Genomic DNA, 23,411 nt, shown 5'->3' with positions numbered 1-23,411 from the left:
AGACGGAAGGTCGCTCAAGCCTAAAAATAACTAATGCACTTATGGCTACAGCAACTCCGTCAAAGCTCCCTACTCCCAATAAGGAGCATTCTAACTTCCCTAGTCCAGGAAATGAGAGCTTGAAGACGCTGCACTCGAAATCCAGCCTTTCAGTTGCCGCTGCGATTCAAATACATAATAATGTGCTTGCGGCTTCGTCCCAAGCAGTGATTCCGTTTGTGAAACTGTATGAGGCAATGAACGAAACCATTCGAGATCAAGGGGCGATGTTATCTAATTTATCCACGAAATTGGAAAAAATTGAGAACTTTACCATGTTCATAAAGCAACATGTGCAAACGGAAGCAGACACAAACTTGCTCTGGATCAGTTCGGCTGCTTAACTGAAAGACTTCTGAGCTCACTACATGGCGTGGACTATACTCCTTTATTATCAATTTACATAACTGACATTAATGATCCAAAACAACAACACACATGTCACAAACATTTGTTTAGTAAGATTATGCACGATAAAAAGAAAGAACTAAGAAGGGACTTGTGACAAATAAAAAAAAGAACGTTTCAAGCGCTTTATAGGAACTGGGCAATGTCTCACAAAATCATTGTTGAGCAAGATCGCGCTGAACTAATGATGAAGCTCATGTTAACGAAAAACACTTGTGACATTTGGCAAATTTTGAATATGAGCTACGTGAACCGTCTAAATTCGACCCAGAACACCATCTCTGGTGACATTTGGTGCAAACACTTTTTTAATGTGTTCAACAGACCGAATTCCGAGCCCGATTCTTACCCTAAAGACGAAGTTGCGTCTTGGGAAGTGGAAATGTCACAGGCCGACATTATTCAAGCAATCAGGATGCTAAAAAAACTCTTGTGCCGCCGGCCCTGACATGATTAGCAATGTGATGCTCCAAAAAAATCTTTCGATGTGAGCTCCTTTCATTGAATGCCTTTTTAGGAAAATTGCCAAATCTAATAAAATTCCAGAGTCATGGTTAACAACTATAGTGGTCCCGATTCACAAGAAGGGCAGTTGGGACATTCCCGGAAACTACCGCCCAATTGCCCTGCTTGACTCAATTGGCAAAATCTTTGGCTCCAATTTAAGACTGAACCTGGTGAATTGGTCTCAAGAGGCTGGAATTCTCGATGAACGGCAAACTGGTTTCTCAAAGGGGGTAGGTGTTGATGTAAATCTCTCAGTACTAACAATTCTGAAATTGGAAACCCAGAAAGCGAGATCCAAAATCCACCTAGCCTTCATCGACATGAAGCAATCTTTTGACGGCTTCAATCATGAGCTGGTCTGGTCGAAACTCCACAAATGGAACTGCCCGGCCAGTATTCTCAATCCAATAATAGCTCTCCACTCGAATACTTCGATTCGAGTGCGTCTCAAAAGAAAGGAGATTTATCAGCTAACATCCCAACATCAAGAGGAGTTAAGCAAGGGTGCCCCCTCGCTGCGGATTTGTTTAAACTATTCTTGGTGGACCTGCCCATTCATCTCACTCAAGCCAACAGTTTTCCGCCTAAAATAAATCAAACTCCTGTAAGATATATTGCTTATTCAGATGACCTGGTCCTGATGAACAAAACCCAGATTGGCCTCCAACGCCTTCTTCACAGTCTTTATGACTACTTATCTACCAACAAACTTTCAATAAACACGGAAAAAACAAAAATCGTGTCAATTGGATCTGTGACCAGTAGGAAGGACAGAGCCTTTAGGTGGTCTGTTGGAGGCCAACCCCTGGCCTCAGTCAATTCCATACGTTATCTGGGAGTTCAGTTTAATAACTCAACATGCGAACAACAGTGGGTTAAAGATTTGAAACTGAAGTCCTCAAGATTAGCGCTTCAAACTGCAAAAATAAATAAGTTTTGGCAAATTCTTATTAACACCAATCTTAATGTTTTATCTGCAAAAGGTAGTCCCCATACTAACCTTCGGTGCAGAAGCAAGCTGGAACATTAACAAGCAAACATGGAATCAACTTGAAGGTCGTTTTTGGCGATGTGCCCTTAATTTGCCGCAATGTGTCCCAATTACATCTATACGACATGAACTATCATTGAACTCTGTTTAGTCATGTGATCTGGAAATCCATCTCGCTCATGTGAAAGATGACAGCGGAAAGCAAAGCGTCGGCTTATCGCATTTTCACAAACAGTTCTGAATCAAACTCTGTCTGCCTGATGGATCTATGGCGTACAAGAGTGCAAGAATGTGGACTACCAGGCAACCCGTGACCTACGCTCTATACATCTTGGCCAATTTGCACCCCTCTATGGGGACATGGCGGCTTGGTGGTGTTTGATTTCCTCCAGCAATAATGTCAAACATGTCTGTGCCATTGTAAATTAACTAAAGGCACTTTTGAAGTTTCCTCTGAAATCTTTGACCACAGAGTAGACGGCATGTGGTTTCATTAATTTGGCAGAGCACTTTCTCCATCTATCTGTCATGCGAAAGATGGTCGTTTGGATAACCGAGCTTGCTGCCCTTTGTCTTTCCTCAGTTTGCCTTGTTCTGCTTTGGTTTCCTTTTTTTGCCTTGCTTTTTCAAAGAAACATGTCTGAAAATCTCCTTCTTTCTGGACAATAGATCTGTGCATTTTTTCTTTATGTATCTGTCCATCTTGGCTACTCAGAAGTGTGAGTAATGTGCTGATTGCTGATTTCGCAATGATGGAAGGAAATGTTCAAACACAAGTTTTTTTCTTAATGTAAAAACTAGGGTTTTTTTTCAAATAAAAAAAATGGTGTCTTGCATCTTCTTGGCTATGGAACCCTACTTCTTGATAATCTTAAATCAGCAAGTACTTGCTATTGGGTAATGGTCAGGGAAAGATATTCCTATCACTCCTGGCAGCACATCATTCTTCCCGCTTGGCTAGGCTTTTGGTCAGACTGGGATAGTTTCACTCTCCAGCCACGTCTCACCCTGCTACCATTCTGTGCACCAAATATTCTTAACCTCTGAGTTTGCCCACTTGGGCTAGTTTTGACGTTTGCTCTTAATAGGCATTCAAGACCTGGACAAAGGGGGCGTGGCTAGCAGCAGAGCGATGAGGACGTGAGTCCCGGGAGCTCCTGTAACCGCAGCAAAAATCCTGGCAAAAGATACGCATATCCTTCGGAAGAGAACTATCCCGAGTGCCAGTGGACGAAACTTTGGCCCAAAACGTGCTACCCTGAAGAGTTCGGAGCTGCGGAGAGGAGCCGGCTCGGCGACGGCGCCACGCAGACAAAATGGCCACGCCTGGCACACTGAAGTCCTCCGACTCCCAAACTCTCCGTGCCGGCACGTGAGCACAAGCCCACCTGTATCTGGCCGAGGCAAAGCGACAGCAGGACAAAACACACGCACAGCCTGCCGGAATCACCGGACTGACAGGGAGTAGTGGAAGATAGCCCGCCTGGCACTGAAGCGGGCATACGAACATAGGTGCCTAGCAAGGGTGGCGGAGGACGAGAGGGACCAACCAAAGCATGGATGCAGCCAGCACCAACGAAGGGGGACCCCCCTAAACGATGGAGCCCACACTCCGACGCCGGCCTGCAGCGTGGGCCCAGAAGCGGCGAACAGAGCTTCCAAACAGCCCAGCGGGTGCACGATACGGCCCAGCCAGAGGCGATCGCAGATGGCGGAGGGAGTGCCACGGAGGCGAGACAGCGCATAACGTTGCACACCTGGAGCAAGCAACGACACGGACACAGACACCTAACTATCGAGAACTATCCCACGATGGGTAAGGACAAAACCAAAAGGCTGACCTCTCAGAGTCGGATCGACCAATACAACTCCCCGACAGCAAACAGCCAGCAGAAAAACGCTCAACCAGACCCCATGGCGGGAACAGAAGGCACAATCATGGCGGCCATAGCTGACTCGCGCACCTCCATGGAGCAGAAAATTGACGGCATCAGTATGGATGTCTCCCTCCTTCGACACAATCTCCAAAAACTGTTGTCGCGCACCGTGGAGGCTGAGCAACGCATATCTGGTGCGGAGGACGGGATAAGGAATGTAGATCAACAACTGACCAGAGTCATGACCCGCCTTAAAACTATGGAGGAGAGAATAGACTAGAGTGAGGGGAGATCCAGGTGCAATAATGTCAGAATCTTGGGGCTTCCGGAAAAAGCAGAGGGCCTGAACATGGAGCTATTTCTGGAGCAGTGGCTAACAGACATGTTCAGGGAAAAAACGTTCTCTGACTTCTTCTCAATTGAGCGCGCCCACCGTGTACCGACGGGCCGCCCGGTTACTGGTGCCTCTCCGCGTACGGTGATAGCCACATTGTTGAACTATCGTGATCGTGACGCACTGCTCCAATCATCAAGAGCAAAGGGCACCCTTACTTACAACGGATCCAAAATAGCATTCTTTCCGGACTACACCAGGGAAGTACAGAAAGCTAGACAATCTTTTGACCATCTCAAAAAGCAACTGCAATCCCTAAATGTGAAATACGGCCTAATGTTCCCCGCCCAGCTCAAGATATACCATGAAGGTACAACGGTCCATTTCACGGATGCCAAAGAAGCGTGGAAATGGGCAGAACAAAACATAGAGGGGGACTGGATTGCAGCAAGAGGCAACAGAAACACAAACAGAGCCCGGCTGAGGCCTCAACCACCGGAGCAACAACCGCCAGCACCGGGAATTGTACCACAACTGCAGGAATGAGTGCACTACGACCTGAGGCATGGTTAAGCGGAAACACACGACACCCTGTGGCACAGGGCCTAAGTTACTGTGCGTAACTACACTGTCGAACACATGGACTTGTTAATCACGAAGTAACACATAGTTAAGCGGCCAGGCCATAGTTAAGATAGCCATAACCCAGGGGCTCAAGACCGACCGGCGTACATCGCCACCGATAGCGGCACACGCCTCTCCCACCACACGCAAAGATGGCTGCACATGGCACTACCACACACGCTTGCAGAACACTCAGGCTCATGACATGGAACGTTAACGGCCTTGGCAATGCGATCAAGCGCCGACTGGTACGCCAAGTCCTAAAGAGACGGGAGTCAGATCTAGTATTTCTGTCTGAGACCCATCTTGCAGGCACAGAATGCACCCTTTTCAAACTTACGAATTATAAGCTGGCACTCCACTCAGGCTTCACAATGGGCTCCAGGGGGGTCATGATACTGGTACACAAGAACCTGCCCTTCCACCTTGTCTCTGTGTCCCATGACACCAGCGGCAGATACGTTTATGCGACAGGTACGTTATGGGACCAATCGATAACATTAATTGCCATCTATGCCCCCCAACCTCAATGGAGCCACTTCTCTCAGACATTGCCCCACTGATCACAAACGACACTTCTAACCTCATGGTGCTGGGAGGAGACTTCAATGAAGTCATGAACGTCACCCTGGACCGCTCTCATTTGCGTAATAGAAACCCTAACATATCTACCAGGCTTGCAACTTTCAATAATGCACTTGGCCTGTATGATGTATGGAGAGAACTTCACCCAGACACGAGAGAATATGCCTTCCACTCTGGGGCGCATGCCTCGCTCGCCAGGCTAGACTACTTTTTTACTCCAGCAACCGATCTACACAGGGCACAAGAAATAACCATGCTCCCCAGGGGTATCTCTGACCACTCCCCGCTGGAGCTAAAACTCATAACATCCAGACCGCTCCCGCCACCGAGCTGGAGACTGAATACTTACTACCTGGGTGACCCCGAGCTAGTAGATGGACTCCAAGAGGGAGGCCTACAAGACAGTACTAAGGGGTAAGCTGATATCCTGACAACTGCAAAAAAGAAAATGCACCTGAGTAAGACACTTGAAGCCGAGCAGCAAGTGAAACTGGCGGAGGAAAAGCATATACGTGAGGATACGCTGGGCACAAACCGTAAGCTACTCCTGGCACAGAAAAGGTTCCAAAATATAGCAATGGACAATGCTAGACAAGCGCATACCGCAATACGTGCACAAATCTATGAAACTGGGGACAAGGATGGCAAAATGCTGGCATGGCTGGAACGGAGAGAGCTAGGACTAAGCCATGTTCAACAGCTAGAAACAGGAGGGCCAAACACATGCGTGTCAGACCAGGACATAACGCAGGGCTTTGTGGAATACTATGCTGAGCTCTATAGGGATGCTACAACGCTAATGAACACCACAGTTATGGAGGAAATCAACATCCCCACCTTAGATGAAGCACAGCAGGAGCTCCTAGAGAGGGAGATCACAGAAGATGAAGTCCTAAGTGCCATTTCCAGCCTCCAAACAGGCCAGTCCCCAGGGCCCAATGGCTTTCCGGTTGAACTATGGCAGAAGGTTGGGGCTAACGTGGTTGCCCCCCACCTGCTACGGATGCATCAACATGCGTACGAAAAAGGAACTCTCCCTCCAGATCTGAGAGAAGCAACAATCAGTCATACCCAAACCTGGAAAACCCCCTGAAAGCTGCAACTCATACAGGCCAATTTCACTCATCAACAGTGAAAGCAAAATACTAGCAAAACTACAAGCAGACCGCCTACAGAGGGTTATCCCTTTCGTGATCCACCCGGACCAATGCGGCTTTATGCCACAAAGATCAACACACATGAACCTCCTTAGACTATTCTCAGCCCTGGAAAGAGCCGACGGCATACAAGGCCCCCTGGCCCTACTACCAATCGATTTTGAAAAGGCCTTCGATTCAGTGTGATGGGAGGCTATTTGGGACATAATGCGCCGCATGGGCTTCGGCGAGAATTTCATGAGCTGGGTGCAACTATTATACAAACGCCCACTGGCCAGGACCAGAGTGAATGGTTGGCGATCGGACCCTTTTAATCTAGGGAGAGGTACAAGGCAAGGATACCCTTTATCGACCCTAATCTTTGCAATCGCAATTGAGCCACTGGCGATCCTCCTGTGACACTCTCCGACCTGGGAGGGCTTCCGTTGGTCTACTACATGGGAAGATGGGGTATCGCTCTATGCTGATGACCTTCTTATTTATCTAAAAGATCCAGACAATTCCTACCACAAAATCGTGCAAATGCTGGAACAATACGGGGCATTCAGTCGCCTGCGTGTGAACTGGGCCAAGACCATCTTATTTCCAATAATGGGTGTCTCAGTGGCAAACCTATCGACCGGCCCCTATCAGATTGCCGTAGACCAGTTTCAATATCTGGGGATACACATCTCGAAACAACTCGATGACTACACAGTTTTGAATCTTTCCCCCCTGGTTACAAGATTCGCAGAGGCCACTTGTCACTGGATCTCCTTGCTGCTGACGCTGTTGAGCAGAGCCGCCCTGTACAAGATGTTCGCCCTCCCCAAATTTTTGTACATACTGCTAAATGCTCCACTCTATATCCCATACCGAGAATTTCACAAACTAGACTGCACCCTCCGGAAGCTGATATGGGGAGGTGGACACCCACAGATTGCCCCATCTACTCTCCAGAGGTCCGTCCGGGAGGGAGGGATCGGGCTGCCCAGACTGCAATCATACTACTGGGCCTGTCAGATGTCAGGGGTGAACGATATGTTTCATGGGGACACAAATCTGCCACACATTAAAGGGATTACTTCCATCAGTGCAACAACCCCGATAGAGCACCTCTACGGGGGTCTCAGCCGTACACAAAAAGAAGACGACATGTCCACGCATATTGTGAGAATCTGGAAGGAAACACATCGATTTCTGGGTTGGGAAGGGAAACTGACATTGGCCCAACCCCTATGGAACAACCGCTACCTTCCCAAAATGCAAAAACTGCCTAGATGGCCCGAATGGGTCCAGCGAGGAATCACAGAATCGGAGATGTGGTACGGGAGGACAATCTGGCATCTTTTGCGACACTACAGGCAGAGTTTTTCTTCCCTGCCACAGAAAGGTACCACTACATTCAACTGTAACACGCCTGGGGCGCCCTACAACAGGACATGCGAGACATGCCAGAAAGCTCTCCTCTAGAGCGGAACATAGTGACTGACCGAGTGGAACGAAAAGTCACCTCGACAATGTACAACGTGATGGCTTCCTTTGCGACACCAGAACTAACCAGCCTGAAAACCAAATGGGAACGAGATGTTGGACCGCTTCAACCAGAAGATTGGGTGGAGGCCCTGATGTACCCACGCGAGGTAGCCATCTCCTCGACTCAGACTGGTCCAATTGAAAATCCTCCACCGCACCTACTATCCGAGAGTGGCCCTCTTCCGCTGGGGCAGGTCGTCGGACGCGCGTTGCCTTCACTGCAAGCGGGAGGAGGGCACCTTCTTCCACATCATATGGGAATGCAGCAACATTCAGCAGCTCTGGCGGAGATGCTGCGATAAACTGTCCAGCGTCATAGGTAAGACGATACAAAGGTGCCCGAAACAACTGCTTCTCGGTATCTTCGGTGAAACTGACCTCTCCCGCTATGAGAAATTGCTCTGGTCGACTGCCACAGCGATACTTAAGCGGAACATTGCGCAACTGTGGGGCTGCGAACGAACTCCTAGCTACGGTCAATGGGTCAAGGATGTGGACATTTGCGCTGCAACGGAACACCGGGTGTACAAGGAGAGAGGATGCCCGCAAAAGGCGAACAAGATATGGAATCGGTGGGAGGAGGCCAACTAAATACCAGAAGCGTCGCCACGGAGATGGGGACGGGGTGTAACACAGGGCAGACTGAGCCTGATCTGTAAGACTACATTATGTTTTTCCGAATGCTGATTGACCTTAGAAGGTTTCTTTGCGTTTTGTTTGTCTCTCTCCCTCTGCCCTCTCTTCCCCCCCCCCCCACCCCCTCCCTGGACATGTTGATTTGAGTAATGTCCCACTTTCCTCCCCTGTAATGAAGAGAGATGTTTGTAATATGTGTGTTCATTTCTTTAAAAAACAATAAAACATGTTTGATTAAAAAAAAAAAAAGACCTGGACAAACACATAGCTACAGCCATCACTAAATTGGTAAAAGGGCCTGCTTGGGCAGCTTGTCGGCTAGCATCTCCTCTTGGCTTCAGTTCTCCAGTTCATACTCCTTCTCGCACTCTGACCTTGTGTGTGTAAATTAGCACTATATATGAGCCCACATCTCTGCAGTAATAGTACTACGAAGATGTGGGTTCTTTTACAGTAGTGCTAATTGACTTTATTATACTCTTGTCTTCCTGAGTGCTATCTGATTTCCCTTTCTGACATCCAATTTTAGGTGTTTTCCCCTATACTAAATGTTCTCAGGTGTAGTGCATCATTCTGTCCATGTTGGTAAATGCTACTAATGGCTGCAGTGATCGAGGGCTTAAATGTCTGCCCGCAATTTTGTGATCAGGCGAAAATGACACACATGGACTCTGCAGATTGGTGCTGTCTGTCTGCTCCGCTCGGAGCTGCAGCCGTGCAAGAACAATGTAAGTGCTACCAGTGAAGGCCCTGCTGAGTTTGGGGGTGAGGGGACCAGAGTCCTACTGGAGCCAATGCGTCCATGTGAGTCTCTTCTGTGCGATTGGTGTATGTGACGTGCCTCTAAGAGGCAATCAAGGACTAGGCTTGAAACAGCCTAGATGTCCTAAAATTTGAATACTCCATTTACTGCTTCGAGGTAAGACATTGAATAGCAGTGGAGAGGGCTTTCCTTGCCAGTGAGCCAATTGGGTGGGGCGTCACAAAAGATGATAGGTCAATACAATGTTGTTGTGGTCCTTTCCTTTCTTCAAAACAGATTTCCAACTGATCTGTGTTTTTTTTTTTAACAAGATGTTTAATTGAAATGAAAACATCCCGCAGTTTGGGGCAACATTTCATTAGATGAAGGGGCATGGAATCTCAGCCTGGGCATTTGTTTGCAGACATTGTGATAACTTGGGCTCCTCTAGAAGCATTCTGCAAGCACTGAAGCAGAATGAAGATGATGTGGTGTTTACGCTTTGCATTGTAGCACCAGGAGAAATTCGTTTTTTGTCTGCTTCATAGGTTAGCCATATATTTTGTGAGCATGAGCAAATTAGCTAATTTCAGTGTACATACGTTATATCATTTAATGGTTATCAAAGCTCGTGGAAACCTGTTAAATGTGGGTAATAAAGACTAGGGATATGAATTTTTTGTCTATGTATGTATTGTTTACATTGCGGTTGTCAGGGGCTTTAGGGCAGAGACATGCCCACAAAGCCAAGGAAAGAAAAGTGCACAAGAGGCAGGAGTGTAAGACATCCTACAGACAGGCAACAAAGGCAGAGAACAGAAAGGGTCAGTGAGTACACATAAGACAGACACTTTAGGTTCCCACTTGAGGTGTACACAGAATGGGGTAAGAGTTTCCCACAGGGTCTGGTGAAACTCTAGCCTTCTGAGCTGGTTACTGTTACAGGGCCCGACTTTGAATGCTCATGGAAAGGAGCAGCAGGAGTTGGGTGTTTGTGGGTCTGGACCCTAAGGCACAAACAAGGAAACAGTACTTGCAAGACTGAAGCGTGTACGTGTCCAGCAGGAACTGAATAGTGACTGCCTCCAGAAGCAGGAACCAGCATACTGTTAAAAATATGGCACACAGTACAATGCTGAAATGTGTGACAAAGGAAAGGGGCAGAAATTGCCTGCTGGGAAACCCAGCAGCCAAACTCTGAACAAAGGAATTAAATAAACACAATTGAAGACAAGAACAGTAATAGCAATATCCAGGGAAGACCACGAAGTCAAAATAAGCAAGGTTCAGGACAGAGACCAGGAACGAAGGTGGAAAAGCAAGAAGAAAAGGATCTGGTACAAGAGACTAGAAATGCGGACTGAACTATAGAGCAGGAACAAGAAAACCCAGGACTGAAACTCTGGACTGGGAAAACAGGGACTGAACTGCAGACTTGTCACAAGGAATTCAACTGTGCATCTGAACTGGAATAACCATGGCAGGACTGCAGACAGATAACAACGAAACTCGGGATTGGAAACTTCGAAGCTAAAGCCAGGTAACGCAGACTACTGGCATAGAACAAGGAACTGCAGGCAAGCAACAAGATAATAGGTGGTAGAGAGCAAGAAGGCTGCAAGCAGGGGAGCAGGGCTGCAGGGAGCACTGATACGCAGGGGAGTGTAGGCAGAGGAGCAAGACTGGGAACACAGGGCACTGGAATAGGAGCCGGCTCTGGAAGCAACCGGAAACAGCAGAAATCCAAGGCACAAAGTGCTGGGAGCAAACTCATTGCAAGAGCCCTGTTCAGGCAGCTGCTTAAATACTGACTGGTACTGAAGCAGGCTCATTAGCAGCACTTGGAGCAGCACGCCTGCAAATATCTGCCTCCTCCCTCTCTGGCCTTGGGGAAAGTGAAAGCATCACTGATCTCTAAGGCTTGAAAGGATTATAGTTCTAAGACTGCTCCATAGGACTATCCAGGGAATGAACACTGTCACAAGGTGCATTATGGGATGTGTAGTTTGTGAATTTTAGCAATGAAAGTACTGAAGTCTTTCAAACGCAAAGTAAAGACAAAATTATGAATAGGCATTGTCCGGGGAGAATTTTGGTGATGAATGAGTCACACAAATTCCACGATGGGTGCCAATTGGTGCTAAAGTGGCGCAGTCGTGACAACAGTAAACACATAAATAATCATTTTGAAGCACCACAGGGGCTTGGATAACAATTGAATGAGCAGCCAGGATTAGGACTGGGAGGGGTGGTGGGAGGGACTGATAATCCACAGGCTTCGTACATTCCAGATCCGATAAATTGCACCCAAGAGCTCAAGGCACGTTTTACCGGGCAATGGCATTCTATCAACTCCATTCTGTACTGTATACTTATATACATTCTCGTTTTGATGCCATCTGGGTCCTGTCTGTGAAAATGTAGAGGTAATCCGAAAACGCCACTGTATTGGGTCACCCCTCCTGGGAGCATGGTATAACCCAGGAGCTTGTGGCAGTAGCCACGGCACAACACTCAATAAAAGGAATGGGGGGGGTCTCCCGCTCATTTAGTCTTCGAGTATGCAACCAGGGTGTCCCGTGTCTTTATTGTGCAGAGAGTGGTGTGGCCTCAGTTTGAGGAGGCCTGCCGCGGCAGAACCGCAAAGCCTGTGGCCTGCCTCGCTGTTGCTGCGGGTGTCGACAAGAATGGAGCTGCAGCGCTGTCCGCGGTATGTGGAGCGGCTACATCCACGGGAGAGGAGAACTGCCCCCCCTTTACCCACGCCCGCCAACACCAAGAGGGTGTCTGCTGTGCCGGTCAATGAATGCGGGTTGCTCCGGCGCGAAGGGGAGCCACATCCCCCCAGAGAACGATCCCGGGCACCCGCTAGCGGTGACATAAATGGCACACTCCGTGGCAGAGCATTAAAAAAAAAGAAAACTGCCACGTCAGAGCAAGGTTCAGACCTGGGCCATGAAGGTGATGAGCTTCTGAAGGGTGCCATGCAATTGTCCCCCTGTACATCATGTGCCGCTATGTGGTGAAAGCTAATGGAAATCTGAGTATGACGGAGAGTATAGTGTTCCTGACACTGGAGCTTTGGGAAAAAAAGAAGAGAAATGAAGGTGTACGGCTGTCGCACATGGGCAGCAGTGTTCCTGGGCCAGCCAGCGAGTTCTCTGTGTTGAGGATCAAACATAAGCAGATATGTGCTGAGGAGGAAATAAAGCGGCCCGCATGGAAGCTGCTCCAGCATGAACACGCAGGCTCCTCAGAAGATCCCGGGCCCCACACTAGTGACAGGGACTGTCAGGGAAAAAAAAAAGAAAAAAGCCTATGGTTTGCTGGGCGCCCCCAGCCTTGGTCTGCCTGGCCTGGGTGGCCCCAGGCCAGGACATAACTGCCACTTCCCTTAAAATTTGACATTGACCCTATTACTACAGTAGCCTCCTTCCCGATCACAAGGACGAGGATCCACAGCAGAACGGAGGAGCCTGTCTAGTGATGGGCAAAGCTAATAGGGATGTGACATGTGACGCACCGTGTTTGGATTGCCTCAACAGCACAGCTCATAAGATGTGCCTGAAGGCTGCAGAGCTGAAACAGGATTTACGTTCCTCTGCAGTCTGTGGTGGACTCTTCAAAATATCATTACTGGATTGAAAAACTGCAGTACCATGAGATAGTCATTATCCCAGCTCAGGCCTAGCTGGGGTGTTTGCTGGCAACTACTGTGGCATTTAAAAATCACTGAGCTGTGAGATGAACAGGCTATAGATCAGACCCAACAGCCTGTGCAATAACCAAGCCCTGGGATGGTGCCACAGATCCTGTAAGAGATATGTAAACTGTAAATCAATGTGTAGTACGAATGTGGTTCACTTTCATGATGATGTATCTGATAAAAGGATCAGTCTGTAATGCTCTGGCTGTGGGAAGGCCCTGTACTTTGTTATACTGAGTGTGTGTGGGCTGTTGGTAATACAGAAACTGCACAGCTGCTTCGGATTTTAAGACGGCTCGTTCCCTTCTTTAAATTATTCAATCTTTATTCTTGTTGGCCCAATAAAGGGGACTACAGGCTGCTGCGCACTGCTTCGAATAGTATGGTAGAAAACCCAGTCTTGACTCTATTGAATTGCAGTGTTTGAGGTTCAAGAAGCAGAGTGCGATATGTATATACGTTAAGAAAACTACCCAAAAAGCAGGCGTCCGAAATTATTAAACCAATTAAAAATGGCACAAATGCATTGGGAGATCATGCCAGCTGCCCACATGATAATACACTGTTACACTTTTCTTGATGAATGACGTTTTCTTGATTAAGTATATTGGGTAGCTGCTTTCGTCTCTATACCGGATTAAAAAAATGTTTACTGCTAAAGTAAATGTTGTTATTGTAGTAGGGTTCTTTTTTTTTTACTGGATGTCCCAATGATTAAAGAACTACTACTGATATGGAAATTGCACTGAAGACTGGCTCTTTGAAGGGGCATTGATTTGTTTTGAATTTGCAAACCGCCACAACCCTAAGGCAACAAAGCGCTAAGCAGCAGTACCCAATATAAAGCACTGGAAAATAGCGTGAATACCTGGGGTTTTCTGAACTTTTGTCATTTTGAAAAACACCTCGTTCTGAAGAGGGCCACAATTAAAACAGCAGGACACCAGGGATGGTGTTGATGCAAACTGTGTGCCGAAACATATGTAGACATCCTGACACAAAAATAAATGTGTTTTTTTTGCAGCGTTAACATTTCTATGCTGTACATTTATTGTCTTGGTTTCCCCAAACTGAACAAGGAATTTAACAATTGAATTGGCAAAGTGTCTTATCAGAATTGTCACTTTACTAACCCTAGACACCACGAGCAGAATATGTGTGTTTTTTCTGGACTTTTTAATTTCATGTATTTCTTTCTCAGTCTGGAGGTGTCTTGTGTAAAGCACCGACTACTTACAAAAGTATATTTCGAGGGGATTGGGTCCTCCAACGTATTCCATATCTATGACAGGTAATCACCACAGCTGTGCTGCTTCTGAAACTTTTTTTGGCGTCTGCATCCTACGTCGATGACGTCGGTGTGCCGTCGCCGAGGACCTCCTCGATGTGATAAGTAGGACGCACGACTCCCGTAGCCTCAGTTCCGTTATTTCCGCGAACGTGTTTCTTCGTGTATCTCGGTTGCGCCTCGACTCTTTGGAGTTCTGTTCTTCTCGGTTCTTCAAACCTGTTAGTTTTTGTGAGAAAATCCTTTGTGTGAAGATGTCTTCTACTTCGTCTTCGACCCCGCGTCCGGGCTTCAAGAAGTGCAGGGAGTGTGGGTCCAAGTTGTCGGTGACGGACTCGCACGACACCTGCCTCTGGTGCCTCGGGGAGGCCCACGACACGGATGACTGTATCGACTGCCAGTCGCTCCCGTCCAAAGCCTTACGGGAACGTAAGAAAAAGTTGTCGGTAGGTCGGGTGTCCAAGCCCCGGAAGTCGAAGTCTGCGGGGCTTTCGACAGATGATTCGAGGGTGACTCTCCGCGTCGTCGTCGGAAGTCTCGTGGGTCTCCTTCTAGGAGTCGGTCTCGCCACTCCTCGGCCTCTTCAAGGCATTCTCGGAAGCGCCGACAGTGGTCGTCTTCCAGGTCCTCTTCTGAGGACTCTGCCCGGCACTCCGCTTACCACACCAGCCGTGCGACGCCGGAGGAATGGGCTTCCTTCGGGAAGAAAATGCTGGCGATTCACGCGTTGCAGGGTACTAAGCCATCCGCGCCCCCGAGTGGGGTCGGCCGTTAGAGGTCGAGAGACACCGCTCCCAAGAGTGGTCGACACGAGTCTTGGGAGAGGTGCCGTTCGGACAAGGGGACTCGCTCTCGACGTATCCATTCCAGGTCCCGGTCCTCGACGCGTTCGAGACCTTGTGCTCCTATGATGTCTTCGAGGAAGACATCGATGCCTGAGGCATTGAGGGCGTCGACTGGCTTTCTCGAGGTTCCGGCTCTGAGGACGTCGTCAAAGCCATCGACGCTCAGGTCGTCGAAGGACACGCTCTGAGCTCCGGCTTCGCTGGCGGCGCTGCATCTGACGTCGACGCCGATTTACTCGACGTCTACGCCGATCCTCTCGGCGCCGGTGCCTGTTCTCTCGACGCCCTCGACACGTTTCGAGGCCGGGGTGTCGAGGTACCCCGTGGCCCGGGGGAACCCCCTAGGAATGCTCTGGTTAAGAGCAAGCACTCTCGGGTGCCTTCTTTTCACCACCTGGAATATATTTCGGAGGTGGATGAGGATTCTGGTGGCCTGGTTCCTAGTCCGGTTCCAGATGAGATGGTCTCGGGCCATAGCCAGTTTGACGATTTGAGGCAGTCACTGCATGATGCCAGTGGACTGGACACCTCTCCGGAGGTAGAGTTTTGTAGGCCTGAGCCTGGCTCTCATGCCGATTCCTCGTACAGGCGCCTTATGGCTATGGTCTCCGAGTACTTGGGATGGTCTGCTCCCCCAGGGGAGTTTGTGCAGGATGATCTCACGGACATCCTTGATGTTGGTCCCCCAACTGACCCGGTACTGCCGTTTCATATGGCTCTACAGAGAAGGGTGGCGGCGGCTTGGACTGCTCCGGAGAGTCTCCCGGCGGTGGGCAGGTCCTTGTCGCGAAAATACCATCCAGCCAGTAGCGACCCCTGCTACTTGACCAGACACCCCACTCCGGAGAGTTTGGTGGTGCAGGCGGCCACGGCCCCGGCAAAGCAGGCGTCGTACCCTACCATCCCTCCTGATGGGGACGACAAACGTTTTGATGGCTGGGCGAAGAAAGTGTTTTCTTCTGGTGGTATGGCGCTTCAGGTGGCCAACTCCATTTGTGCCTTGTCTCGTTTCACACACACACTGTGGAACTGTGTTGCGTTAGCGGCTGAACATATTCCTGAAGGGGACGAACGGGATGGTTTCCTTGCTATGGTCCAGGATGGTAAGGATGCCATGTGTGAGTCCGTTCAGTCAGGTTTGGACATGGCTGAATGCGTCAGCAGGTCCATGGCGGCGAGCACCGTGATACGCAGGTTTGCGTGGTTGCAGAAGTCGGGGTTTGCTCCTGATGTGCAGTCCCGGCTCCTCAACATGCCCTTTGACGGTGAACACCTTTTTGGCAGCAAGGCTGACGAGAGCCTTGAGGTTGCAGACCTCCAAAGCTGCAGTGAAGTTGTTGGGCGCTGCAGTTCGCCAACCTCCGCCTTTTCATCCTAGGGTACAGCAATGGAGGGGTGGTTCCTTTCGCTATTACTCGTCCTTCAGTAAAGCGAGAGGAGCTGGCAGTCAAAGAGGCCAACGCAGGGGTACCAGAGGTGGACGACAGGGTACCCGTGGTGCCAAGGCCGCTCAGGCAGTTGCCTCTTTGCCCTCAGGTAACGCCGCAGCCGCTAGTCATGAGGCCATGTCCCATGGTTCGCCGGTTGGGGGAAGGCTGGCGCAGCATCTTGTAGAGTGGCGTGCCATTACTTCAGATGAGTGGGTTCTGGAGATCATAACCCACAGCTACTGTCTTCCCTTTTGGCAGAGGCCTCACGACAATCCACCAGGGAACCTCTTTGAAGAGTCCGGATCCGCTCCTTGCGCAGGAAATTCAAGCCCTGCTGGAGAAAGGCGCCATAGAACTGGTGCCTGTAGCGGAGAGGAACAAGGGATGGTATTCCCCTTATTTTTTTATTTCGAAGAAAGACGGGGGATTGAGACCCATCATTGAACAAACTCCTCAGGAAGGACAAGTTCAAGATGGTTACTCTCTCTCAAGTCCTCCAGGCCCTTCAGCTTCAGGACTGGTTGGTGTCTCTCGACCTCAAGGATGCTTACTTCCATGTGCCGATCCATCCCACGCACAATAAGTACCTGAGGTTCGCGGTTGGCGACTCGCACTTTCAGTTTCGGGTCCTGCCGTTCGGATTGACCTCCGCCCCGAGGGTTTTTACCAAGCTCATGGTGGTGGCAGCGCATCTCGGGCAAGGTGGGATTCACGTCTACCCCTACCTGGACGATTGGTTGATCAGGGGGAGCTCTCCCGAGCAAGTCCTGGATCATCTGTCCGTCACCTGCCACTCCCTTCACAGGCTGGGCTTCTCCCTCAATTTAAAGAATTCCCATTTGACGCCAACACAGCGGCTCCAGTACATCGGAGCAGTGCTCCACACTTCCCTGGGGCAGTGTTTTCCTCCCCAGGTGAGGGCTCTTCACATTCAGCAGATGGTCACAAGTTTCAGCATGCCCAGACGCTCCCAGCGTTCGAGTTCTTGAGGTTGCTCGGCCTCATGGCATCCTGCATTCTCCTGGTGCCAGAGGCTCGCCTGCGGATGAGATCTTTGCAGCGGGCACTCAAGATGCAATGGTCGCAGTGCTCCGGCAGGATGTCGGACCCGGTTCAGGTGCCGCCCTCGGTCACCCAGGACCTTCTGTGGTTGGCCGTCGAAGGCGACTTGATGAAGGGGGCTCCATTTTGGCTTCCCTGGCCGGAGGTGACTATTGTGACGGATGCATCCCTCACGGGATGGGGAGCTCATGCCAACGAGCTGACAGTCAGCAGTCGTTGGTCTCCGTCGGAGTCCAGACTCCATATCAATCTGTTGGAGCTGAGGGCCGTCAGGCTAGCCCTGAAGGCTTTTCTGCTGACTGTGCGAGGAAAGAATGTCCTGATCCTGATGGACAACACAGTGGCCATGCACTACCTCAACAAAAGGGGGGGGGCAGGGTCACTTCCTCTGTGCAGGGAGGCGATGCAGCTCGAGTTCTTGGCCATCCAGCAGGAAGTTTCGATCTCAGCAGTTCATCTGGCCGGAGACGAAAACGTGACGGTGGACGCTCTGAGCAGGGAGAGCACGATCTCTCACGAGTGGGAGTTGGCTCAGGAGATTCTCCTGGAGATCTTCGCCCTTTGGGGGACCCCTCAAGTGGATCTCTTCGCCTCCAGTGTCAACCAGAAGTGCGAGGGGTTCTGCTCGCGGGAATTTCCTCCCAAAGGAGCCTTAGGAGACGCGTTCGTGGTGGAGTGGTCATTCCCACTGCTGTACGTGTTTCCTCCAGTCCCCGTCATCCCGCAAGTGCTGCGGAGGTTACGGAAGTTCGGTTCATGGATGATCCTCATTGCTCCGGCGTGGGCTCGGAGTATGTGGTACCCGGACCTTCTCGACTTGTCCATCTGTCCTCCACGTAGTCTTCCCTACCGAGACGATCTGCTCTCACAGGGGGGGGTCAGGTTCTCCATCCAGAGGTCAGATCCCTCAACCTTCACGCTTGGCTTCTGAAAGGTTGAGGTATAAGGATTGGGACCGTTGCCGTAAGTTCTGCGACTGGTGCAGAGTTCAGAATGTGGATCCTTTTGCATGTGACATCCCCATGGTTCTGTCCTTTTTACTTTCTTTGGCCCACAGGGGCTTGCAAGTGGGTACCCTTAAAGGTTACCTGGCGCTGTCCATCTTTAAGCACTCGTCTGAAGAGTGTTCCTACTTTAAAATCCCTTTAATTTCACAGTTTCTGAAAGGGCTCACTAATGTGTTCCCTCTGTCACCTTTCCTGGTGCCCGGTTGGGATTTAAACCTGGTTCTTAAGTTTCTTATGGGCGCTCCGTTTGAGCCTTTACATTCTTGCCCTTTGAGGCTGTTAACTCTGAAAACTGTGTTTTTAGTTGCGGTTATTTCCGCTCGCAGAGGGAGTGAGTTACAGGCACTTTCAGTTAAGCCGCCCTTCACTGTATTTCACAAGGACAGGGTTGTCCTTAGAGTTCGTCCTTCTTTTCTTCCGAAGGTGGTTTCGGAATTTAATTTGAGCCAGAAGGTTGTTCTTCCGGCGTTCTATCCTCCTCCACATCCTGGTAAGGAAGAGGAGAGGCTCCATAGGCTTGATCCTAGGAGAGCTTTAAGCTTTTATGTTTCACGCATGTCCCGGGTCAGAGTGGATGATCAACTCTTTATTGGTTACGCTGGAAACCGTTTGGGACAAGCTGTGACGAAACAGACTTTGTCTCGCTGGATTATGTTGGCCATCTCGGAGTGTTACCGCTTGGCGGGTAAGGACCCAACGGCTGGCTTGCGGGCCCATTCTACAAGGGGTATGGCTGCATCTACTGCCCTGCAGAGGGGTGTTCCTATTCGCAACATCTGTGATGCAGCCACCTGGGCTTCAGTACATACATTTGTACGTCACTATTCCCTCGATTCCATCCGAGGACAGGATCTGCCCTTTGGCAAGGCGTTCCTTTGCTCTACTATTTGATTGGCAATTCTAAATTTTGATTCTAAATTCTTTCCCTCCTCCTTGCTCTGGTACTGCTTTGGGAGTCTGTCATAGATATGGAATACGTCAGAGGACCCAATCCCCTCGAAGAACAAGTTACTTTCTTACCTGGTAACGTTCTTTCGATGGGATAGTCCGACGACGTATTCCATATCGCTCCCGCCCTACCTTCCCCGCTGCAGAATTTCTTTTGCGGTTGCAGCTTACGTTCCGCAAGGCTTTGTGTCTGACTGGCAGTGGACTCATGTCACACGTTCTGGGGGAAAAAACTACAACTGAGGCTACGGGCGTCATGCGTCCTACTTATCAGGTCGTCGGACCATCCCATCGAAAGAATGTTATCAGGTAAGAAAGTAACTTGTTCAACTTAATCTATTTAAATTTGTGTTTTTACTTTGACCGCTCTCTGGACAATGAAATGCTTCTATGCGACTTCTAGGTAGATAATAAACATATCTATCAACAAATCCCCTTGTCCCTGTTCCCTTGCAAGGCGGACGAAAAGAGGGGTAATTGAGCTTTTGTTACTTTGTTTCTCCTTAGAACCAAGTCCCGTTGTTAGCTCAATCCCCCTTTAACAAAAAATTGGGACTTATCCTCTTTCATACATCGCTTTGACTCGGAGCATAATCAACTCCAACCCCAAACTAAAGGTGACGTCTAGATTGTGGATGAGTGCAGAGGTATAGAGAATTGGTTAATAATTTGAGTTGGCCACACTTAGTTCCCGCTTCTGGAAAGGATATTGTTATGTATTCAAACCAAGGCCATTCCTGTCCTCTTGGATATCATCAGATCAATGTTTCTAGTTACACCTACAAGGAACAACCTACCTAAACTGTAAGGTACAGTCCAATGAATTTGGGAATACTTCAAATAGTCTCATGATGCCTTAACAAGTCTTGAAACATACAGAAATGTCCAAGCGAGTCTACCATAAACCTAGAATCAACACTTTTCATCCAGCTTGCAGATTAGCATCTGCTTCCTTGGAGGCACTTTTTGACCTCCAGTGGTGCTATGAGAAGTCGACTCGCAAATTTGCATTGTTTTGTAGTCCTTCACCTGGAGTGAGTTTAAACGTTGTTTTCAACTCCTTTCTTACTAGGCCATGCTATTTTATTTCAAATGAGTGTTCACCATTGCACTGGTCCAGTGCCACCTCCTTCACTTAGGTTGCATTTGTGCCCTACACCCATTGCATATGGAGCTTCTACACTTAGCACATGCACCATCAATAAGCACACGTTCTGAGTTATCTTTCGCAGAAGCAAAACTAGCCACTTCCTTGAAGATCAATAAGCTGCACATGCATGATTTCTGCAGGAGTACAATTATATGTGGAACTGAATGTGTCCAGAACATACTTGCAGCATTGAGTTCATCTGTTGAGTACTGGTACGAATTTGAACCACAAAGGTCATTAACCACCACAAGGTGTTTCTATAGTCACTTTGATGAATGCATTAATCATTGTACTTTTGCAAGTGTGTGTGCTACCACAAGAAAAGATATTGGCAGCAGAGTTTTAATCAACTCAGTAATTAAATAATTGGTTTCTGCTGCCTCTGGATTGGTAGACAGGGTGGTCTGCACTGGAGAGCTCGAAGTGTTTCTCCACCTTCTGTCGACCTGACTCTTTGTATGAAATAGCATACAACATTGTATGCAGATATGGGAGTCAGACTAGAATGTCATGTTTGGTGCCTAATGTGACCGGTGAGGGGTGGGACTGTGTCCCACCCCTCAAATCAGCTGTACTTTCAGTGCTCATCGGAGCCTCTGTGCTTGAATCTAAACTGCTGTGGATTTACTTTTCCTCTGCCCGCTGTAAGGAAGACATGGTATCAAGAATAGACAGACACAAGAGATCACAGTTCAAGGGACTGTATAGGTAGGTTGGAAAAACACCTATTCTAAACCTAAATCCAAGATGGAAGCAAGCTACAACCATCAAATAAGGCAATCCTAGTGGCGTCTTGTCAAATAAAAAGGGCCAATTTTAAAAATAAAAACTATTGCCAATCCTTACAACTAAATAGAAAAAGAGTGTGGGATAGGGTTCACAAGAAAGTAAGAGGTGTTCATAAATGAGAAGTCAGGATGTGGTAGCTGGGGGTCCCCCTTCCCCACGTTTGGATCACGGGACAAGGCAGGACTCCGGAGCACAGCACACGCTCAAGCTTTCCCAGCATGATACTACAGTTCCATTCTCGGGTATCCGGACCTCCGGTGGTTAAGTCTCTTGTCTACAAAAAAGTCTCTTGCCTCCGAGATCCTGATGTGGTCAAAATAACACACAAAAAATTTCTTTTTCGTAGATGACGTTTCACCCCTTGATTTCCCCCCCCCCCCTCTTCGTGGCTCAGATCAACAAAATGTCTAGTGGTATCAGGAACTTTGGTGGTTCAGTATCTTGATTCCAAGGGCCTGTTAAGTTCCAAATAATAAACAAGTTATTTTCTGATTGGATTTGGGTGATGAGTCTTCACCCCTGGGCCCCCCTCTTCCTGGCTCAGACCCCTCTCGAATGTCAGCCTCCCTCCATTGGGTTCACTATGGCTTGTATTCAAAGATATTTTCACCTTTTGCTTTCACAAGTCTTAATGTCTTTTTAAACAATCCACTGTGGACATCCCTCTGTCGTGTTCACTCTTTGTCAACAGAGTGTTCATTGGGTATCATGCTTCGCCCCATTCGGCAGGCATCCCTCCCTTGGGGTTCACTGTTGCCAGTCTTACAGTTCCTTTTATTTTCTCACTATGGTTTGTCAGTCAAAGACCTTCGACTGTACAGAAGATTTTTCTAGACACTTGTATGACCACTTTGACCTTTCCCTAACGCCTTCTGGTTTCAGTAGTTTAAAAAAAATGGTCCCGGTCAGAGCATTTTGATTGAATGCCCACGTGGCATCAGACCACTCTGCACCTGGACCCAGTGGTGGCTGGTGACTTTGAAAGGTGGTGGGGCGGAAATTTAGCGCGCCAAATTTGTGAGTTAGCGCAGAGAAGAGAGCAAGCTCAACCCATGTCAGGGAGGGTGTGGGGGGATTTCCCTCATGAACACTTTTGAAAAATTGCTTTCAAAATGTGCAATTTACTGTCAAACCCACAGCCATTGTTGGTAGCAGGTGTACAATGGAATGAGTGTTTGTACATCTAATAGCAGTGCCTGGCAAAAGCTTCAAACTTATGCACGAGCCAAAAATGTTGGCTTTGCCAATGCTTGCTTCAAACAAGCCTTCAATGGCTTTGCCAATGCTTGGTTTGAACTGGACTTCAGTGAAGGACACGCAGAGTGTTCATAAATCGAGCGGATGAAGGCAGGCCTGGTGAGACATTTTTATTACACCAGTAGCGCGTTTACAACTTCAATTAAGTCAACTAATTTGCCTCCCCTACTCCCTCCATAGTTTGCATTCTGTCTCATCAGGTACCCTACTGTAATCTCCCAGAGTGCAGAATGGTGCCTTCCCCACGCCCAATAGTCTTTGGAGTTCACCTACATTTTATATTAGCACCTGAGGGATTTACCCCACCGAGAGTGCTAATAGCAATAATACCTGCTGCTGGGGCAAGGCTGCATCAGCCAGTAACAGCGTTGGGGCCCAGCATTATAACTTAAGTCCTGGGCCAAACCAGTCTGCAGACAGAGGTATTACTCCTTAGCTAAGTTTTCGTAAAATTATTTATACGTGAATACGCTTGATCATAAATGTATCTTAGACCACAAAATAATTGTTGCTT

General features: G+C 48.7%; 1 protein-coding gene across 11 annotated transcripts in view; it reads left to right on the top strand.

Annotated features, from left to right (window-relative positions):
• WNK2 (WNK lysine deficient protein kinase 2) overlaps positions 1–23,411 on the top strand; it is a 1,473,871-nt gene that overhangs the window by 492,380 nt on the left and 958,080 nt on the right. The window lies entirely within an intron of this gene.

Source organism: Ambystoma mexicanum, chromosome 2p (genome assembly GCF_040938575.1).
Source record: "Ambystoma mexicanum isolate Mex_15411 chromosome 2p, UKY_AmexF1_1, whole genome shotgun sequence".
Classification (NCBI taxonomy): Eukaryota; Metazoa; Chordata; class Amphibia; order Caudata; family Ambystomatidae; genus Ambystoma; species Ambystoma mexicanum.
The sequence above is the reverse complement of the archived record's forward strand: the minus strand, read 5'-3'. Positions and strand labels throughout refer to the sequence as shown.